At 38.0% G+C, this 7,528-nt stretch overlaps 1 protein-coding gene across 6 annotated transcripts in view; it reads right to left on the bottom strand.

Annotated features, from left to right (window-relative positions):
• Positions 1 to 696: 696 nt before the first annotated feature.
• FBXW11 (F-box and WD repeat domain containing 11) overlaps positions 697 to 7,528 on the bottom strand; it is a 141,151-nt gene continuing 134,319 nt past the window's right edge. For all 6 annotated transcript variants that reach the window (XM_023218935.2, XM_023218934.2, XM_023218937.2 and 3 more), the window contains one exon: positions 697 to 3,242. The gene's annotated coding sequence lies outside the window, so the exon portion shown is untranslated. The remainder of the gene's footprint in view (positions 3,243 to 7,528) is intronic.

Below are 7,528 nucleotides of genomic sequence, written 5' to 3'. Positions count from 1 at the left end.
TCTCTTAACCACATGCGTATGACACATTTGAAAAACATTTTCTACAAGAAAAGTGGGTGCGAACAATTACATAGAAATACTCTAATCTCATGCAAAAAGTCCGTATTACCAGTTGGGTTGACTAACGGGGAGAGTTGAGCCTAGCTATCTAAAAAAACTCAGCTTCCACTCAGTTCTACTGAGCAGCAGAACTTCTGAGTAGAATCCTACAGATGCTAACTGGATTTTTTTCTGCTTCAGTACTCTACCAGTGACACACTTGCACACACAAAACTATTCATTTCTGATGCTATGGTGGAGAGGGCTGCGAAACTGCTCCTCTCACACCTCCACAGCCCTTCTTCAAGAAGGGGAGGATCCACTCATACCTGAAAGCCAGTTGGGACATCTCAGAGACCATTTTCATGTTGACAGTAACTTGTGAAGAAGCAATTAATTATGTGTGGGAAGCAGATTTTCAGGGGAAGACTTCTTAGCTAGACCTCAGCTAACTCCTGAGATTCAAGCTAGCTTTCGGCAAAAGCCCAAGACAAGGAATTATATCATCTTCTACAACATTCTCACAGGCCAAAACCGGTTTGCCTTCAACCTCATTTTACAGAGCGGATGATTCTAAAAATCTATAAAATTTAATTGTATGTCACTGAATTCCTAATAGCACTTAACAGTTTCTTTGAAAAATTTCTTAACAGAACATCAGAGTATTGCAACACTTTATTAAGAGTATTGGCTTTGAATCAGTAGCTGAAGTAACAATTGCATGAAGCCAGATTAGGTGCACTGCATAATACCCATACTTGATTTATTGACATTACTTAGCAATTTATTGGACAAAAGTCAAACTTTTTTGTTTTTTATTAAGCACATTCCACAGTACAAAGCTGTCATGATAATATCTGTACAATTTAACAGTTTCAATAGCTGTTCAGACACAAATTTATTTCAAACAGATAATTGGCAAACATAATTAATTACAAGTTAGAATTAGACTATCCCAGTGCTTTGAAACATTAATATAGCAGTAATTTACATTTGCTTAATTATGGTTAGCAAAATAAAGTCCAGAGGATGGCTGGGAATTACTATAATCCCAGAAAGTCGGAATTCCTTGGGTGCCAAAGTCCCCTGCTATAATTTAGTAGGCACAATTCAAAGGTTGTGTGCATATTCAAAGGCCATGATCTCCCAAGGAACAAGGGGAACTTCTATATTAAACATGCAAAAGCAACAAAAAATCCATCCATTCATTCAGAATTGCCTCCTCCCCTGCCCCTCCCTTCCCCCTGGGCTTTCCTAACCAGTTTGATATTGAAGCTGTAAGATGAAAAGTGGTCAAAGCTAAATCACTTTCACCACCACCATCAAGCTTACAACATCCACCTTAAGAAGGGGGTTTATTGTTTACACTTTGAGACTCAACCTCTCAAAAACATAAATTAATTTAGTAACATAGGAAGGATTTTCTTTTTTTAAAGAAATACTAAAAAAGCAAAACCAACTCGATAAACAAATCACATACACACACATTGATCCCCACACTGTTCTCAATGCAAAGGACAAATCAGAGCCCAGGGGCCTTCCCTTTAGTAGTAAGTGTGCTTCCACGGGAAGAGGTTTAATTTATAGGAGGCTGTTTATTGGTCCTTTAAAATGTTATTGACATTCCTTGATCTTTGGAAACAATGGCAAAGGGCAAATCAAACCTAATATTGAGTAAGGGAGGGAGAAGGAGTGCCAACTGGATGCCAACGTCCTTTCCATGCACTGTCAGGGCAACAGTGCCATTTACACATTTGTGCTGTGTAGTTGGGAGTACTCGGAGCCTTCAGAACCTGCTGGGGCCACAGCAGCAGGTGACACCAGAGATGACTGGGGTAGGATTCATGGGCTTGAGGTTTTACTCCACTTAGGAATGCCCACCCCTCAGCATAGGCCTCTGAACCCACCTGACCTGCCCAGCAGGCTCCAACACACCAGCGGGCCCTGCCAGAACCTTGGCAAGGCCAGGATGCATGAATTCCAGAGCCAAGACAGCCCGTCAACAGGGCCTTCTTATTTCCCCTTCCCAGGGCCACGACTGCACAGAATAATGATTTTTGACAGTGAAGCCAAATGAATACTATGGGAGGTGACCACTAGTACTCAGGAGTACTTATGAGAAAAAGAATAAGAACAAAAAATGTTTAAGGTACCTCTCTATTGTATAATACATACTCCACAACAAATAAAACATTTTGTGTTAAACTTTAGAAATTACATTTTAAAACAAGATTCTCATTAAAAACACACACAAACCACACACACGCAATGACAACAACAAAATAAAAACACTGTATGAATACTGCAGGAAGGGTTCTAGGTAATCCACATCAACCCTGGTATCAGGTTCTTGAGCCCAGCCCATGGCTAAGTGCGAACACACTCTGTATTAGTGTCTCAAGCACAGGGGGCCCTGACTCCAGCAACTTTGAGGTTAAACTGTTATGTACATTATATCTACATGCGAATACAGTATTTTAAATTAGGAGGCAAGCACACGTATAAAGGTGTTACTCTACCAAATATCAGGAGATGGTTGGGGGACAGAGAACAGCTAATAAAAGAAAAGAGCTATATTACCTGTTGGGAGATAATATAACTGACTTATAGTTCTTTAAATTAAAAGAAATTGGTACAGAAAGGAAGTATAATCCCAAAAATATTACTAAAACAATCCAGAGAAATTTTTCCATTGTCCAACATGTTCCTAATACAACAAGTCAGAATTCATAATGACTTGGACGGTCAAAAGGAGAATGCTAACTTTTCAGAATGAAAGCCCTGGACATTCTGGGTAGATGTTTGGCACCCAAAATTTCAATGAAGAAGAATGCTGTCACTTAATATCAAACCAAAGTGCAAAGCAATATAAATTAGAGGCCAAGTCTTCTCTTGACGGTCGATTTACTTCTGTAAAACAGATTCTATGTTCCTTTTCTATGAACAATTTACATTTGAAACATTAGATATTTTCACTGATGAGGGAAGGAAACAGGCTTCTGTTCTACTTGACGTCAGGGAAGCTAAGGTATCCTTCTCAAAGGAGAGCCAGAATCAGAGGTGAGAAATGTCGGTACTTGAAGAGTTAGGCTGCTTTGCATCTACCCAGCATCTAGAACCAATTCCAGCTTCATAACTCAGCTGTGAACGAACTCCCTTAGGCATTGGTAGCCATGTAGCCAGTAGTTCAAGACTAGAAAACCCTGAGGAAAGAAATAAAAAAACAAAGGGAGTGTGAGTGAATACTATGTTTAGATGGGGATATACACACTACACCCCATCCCCACGCACACAGCTACATGCATAACTTATTAACATTCACAATAGAAGTTGTAAGTTGTTCTGAGTGTACTACATACCAGGTATCACATTTATTTAAACCTCACAACAATCCCATGAGGAAGAAACTATTATAAACACCTGTTTCACAAATAAGAGAACTAAGGCTCAGAAAGGCTAAGTGTTTAGTTCAAAGAGTCAACAAGTAACAGAGAGGGGATTCAAGGAGTGAGCTGACCCTATAACTTAAGTGCTGAGAGTACTGCTCTGAAAAAGTACACATAGAACAAAAGATGCTTCACATTCGATTTTATATTTAGCATAATCTTTATAACATTCAGAACCTACAAGGGGCCAGTCTCATATTCTCACAAGAGCCCTCATCGATCACTAGGAAACAAAAATATACAAAAATTAGCCTTTCTGAAATAGAATGCTAGTAATCCGAAATGACTTCCTTTTTAACAAGTAAATCATTTGTAAAACAACAGTGTAGGGGGAAAGGTCACTGAATGTTTCATAATTTTTTGACTATGGCTTTGAGTCAGAAACACATTTTAATCACAATTTCTACATTCATCATGTATGTAAATATGCACACACACACGTAAAACAATATTCATGAGAATATTCATATTCACAATATTTATCATTTTTATGTATAATGCAGGCTGACATTTTCTATTCTAAATCAAAGCAAAGTAAAAACTCACTCAGATTATGTCACAATCAGTGATGCACTAAACCACTGGCCTAGAAAGTCACCTTAGGTGGCACAAAAAAAAAAAAAAAAAAAAAGGCAAGAGAGACTTTTTAAAGCTTGAATGCTTTTTTTAAAAGGTGATTTTCCCAAAAGGTTGTCAATTTTCATAAAGATCAAGAATCTTAGGTCTTCTCAATGAATTCAAGATTCAATTTCATTTGCTACTTTTTACCCATTAAGGATATTTAAGGGAACCTGAATTATTTCAAAAACATTAATGCCCTGGGACCAGAAGTGAGCACTCTCAAATGCTGCTGAGGGGAACATAAACTAACTGAATCTTCTGGAGGGCAAAATAACCTACATATGCACATGTACCCTAGAACTTAAGGTATACTTAAAACAAAAAAAAAAGTCTTCAAACATGATACCTTTTAACCCAGACTCTCCAGACATTTCCAGAATCCCATCCAAAGATGATCAAGGGTTGGACAAAGATTAGGTTAAAAGAACAATCATAGCATTGTTTTTTATAATCACTAAAAACTGGGGGTTGGGGAGGATAAATATGTAACAACAGAGCATATCCAAACAATCTAATATAATTTGGCAATTGGAATAATTTGGACAAATACTGACATTACTAACATGCAAGCATTTCACAATAAAGAAGAAAAGCATGCTTAAAAATGTCCAGCTAGTTATAAAGCATCATTTTTAAAAGCCTGAAAGGATCTATAAAAAGGAGTTAGGGGTAAACCATAAGCAGGAGTTTACTTTCTTCTTTTGGCGTATCTACTTTTTCAAATTTCCTAATAATGATCATATATTGTCTTGTAATAAGAAAAAACAATAAATTTTGAGCTACTGAATATATAATACAAAATATAGCCCTTAGACGTTACTTTTTTAAAAATGACTCTGTAAATAAATCTATTGCTGCATTTGCTGACATGGAGAGACTCTCACCTGATATTTTACGGGTGAATATTTTACTGCAAGGTTAAATCACCATTAGGGTAGTGTTTCTTATTACACATAAATCTTAGAGTATCACATGGTTATAATTTTTTTCATGTTACAATAAATGAAAAGAATTTGGGGCTAGGCGCGGTGGCTCACTCCTGTATTCCCAGCATTTTAGGAGTTCGAGGCGGGCAGATCCCTTGAGGCCAGGAGTTCGAGACCAGCCTGGCCAACATGGTAAAACCTCGTCTCCAATAAAAATACAAAAATTAGCTGGGTGTGATGGCACATGCCTGTAGCCCCAGCTACTCACAAGGCTGAAGCAAGAGGATCACCCGAGCCTGGGACGCAGAGGTTGCAGTGAGCCAAAACTGTACCACTGCACTCCAGCCTGGGTGACAGAGCAAGACATTGTCTCAAAAGGAAAAAAAAAAAAAAGAATTTAGAAAAGAGCAGTAAAATCTATAAAGTTGACTGCCAGGGTTGTTAAAAGTAATAAAATTGGAGAGACAAGCACATTTGGGGTCTCACTGCTTGTGCTGGGATACAGGGAACCACCAGCTTAAGCAGATAAGATTGTTCCATTGACTTATAATTGATCACAACTAGCTAGGCAGCTATTCTGAGGTTTCCATAAAAGGTGGGTAGGAGGAGGGCCTGTTTCCTTTCTACCACAAGTTTCCTTTCTACCACAGCCAGTAAGAAACAGCATTGGTGATCACTGCTTCATCTCTCAACCAAAGGAATCTTGTTCAGGGCACTTTTGCGTAACATATAGATGTTGTCAGTTCATCTACTGTAATACACCAGAAAAAGAAAACCATGATATGGATGTCTTGAATTTTGCCATATGCCTCTTTAAGCCGTTTTTACTTGGGTCCATTCCTCCTTCCCTACATTTTCTTAGGCTTATTGGGAGGGGAGGTTGCGGGGAGGAGCAATCACTCAAGAGATCCTTGCCTCCTTCCTCTGGAATTCCTATTTTAAGGCTCCATTCAATAATTATAATAATTCTGCCATGTGGATTTTTCAACTGACTTATGAAGAATCTATCCAGAAAGAAAGCAGCAGGGCAGAATATTATGATCAGGAACAGTCTGAACACACTCGAGACCCGTAAGAGCAAATAGGTAAGTGGCTTACAGGTCACTCCTGCAAGGCAGACATAACCAACCACAACCAGTCCTTTGGCGTTCATGGGGTCCCAGAATCCTTCCAAAGGCAACACTCCCACCAGCCACTACTGACCAAACTCAGTGGGCATGAAGAAAACACAAATTATTTGCCATTCCTGATGGAGACCCTTGGTTTACTGCTAATAGATGGAGCAGGGCAAGACCAGAAGTCAGCAAAAAAAAAAAAGTCCTTTTTCTGAAAGGGCCATATGGTAAATATTTCAGACATTGTAGGCCATAAGGTCTCTGTTACCACTACTAAGCTCTGCCACTGAAGCACAAAAACAGCCACAGACAACACATAAAGGAATGAGCATGGCTGTGTACCAAAAATCTTTATTTATAAACCATGGAATTTAAATTTCATCTAATTATTGCATGTCATGAAAAAAAATTCTTCAATTTTTTTAAGCATTTAAAAATGTAAAAACTATTCTTAGCCTGTGGAGACAGGAAAAAAAAAATGGATAAGCAGAGACTAATTAAAAACAAAACAAAACAAAAAAAAACAAAAACCAGGTAGTGAGTCAATTTTGGCCCCTGGCTATATATATAGTTTCCTGACCTCTAGGTAAGACCAACTTCCTAGTGGAGTTCTATTTATTGGATCTTGGAATCCTGATGAAAGAGTATCTGAAAAGATGGTAACTTAGTGAATAGTACCAAGAGTTCTCAATCTCTCCATCAAAAAAAATTCCTAATTCTGCACATGGACTTCCTTATACTTTTGAAATTCAATGAACAGGAAAATATGTAATGATAAAAAGCCACTAAGAATTAAGTTATGATTTCAAATAAATACAAATTTTATTAAAATCACAATATCCATAGTAGTATGATTATGTGTAAACATTTATTCAATCTACAAAGTTTAATGTGTGTAGAATTCACTGGCCCTCAGCAGAACACACAGAGTTGTCAATACTGTTCCTAAGTCATCAGTTCCTAGAACACAGCCAAGTAAGACTTCTCATCTTCCAGACTGAACACGCTTAGTAATAGTCAAAGCATTCTGTCATCAATGGTTACAATGACTTGCAGTGTTCCTGTAGCCGGAGCGAAGGACTCTGCTTCGCAGCATATCTGCTGTGTTTCGTGGAAGCAGAATAGGTTTTAGGGGTCTCTCAACAGACGCTCTTCTCTGATCCACCCTTGAGGGAATGACGGTAGTGGGTGGATTGTGGTAGTGGGGAAGAGGAGGATTTTGAATGTTTTGTCAGATGATGATTTTTTTTTTTTTTTAATAAATGAACTGAAGGACAGGAAAGAGAAAAAGAAGATTCTTGTACCCCAAAATAAAATTCAAGGGATTTTACTGGTGTTAAATTGATTATGACCTTAAAAATCATTTAGGAACACAGTTTTT

Source organism: Piliocolobus tephrosceles, chromosome 4 (genome assembly GCF_002776525.5).
Source record: "Piliocolobus tephrosceles isolate RC106 chromosome 4, ASM277652v3, whole genome shotgun sequence".
NCBI lineage: Eukaryota > Metazoa > Chordata > Mammalia > Primates > Cercopithecidae > Piliocolobus > Piliocolobus tephrosceles.
This window is presented reverse-complemented; position numbering and strand designations above follow the sequence as displayed.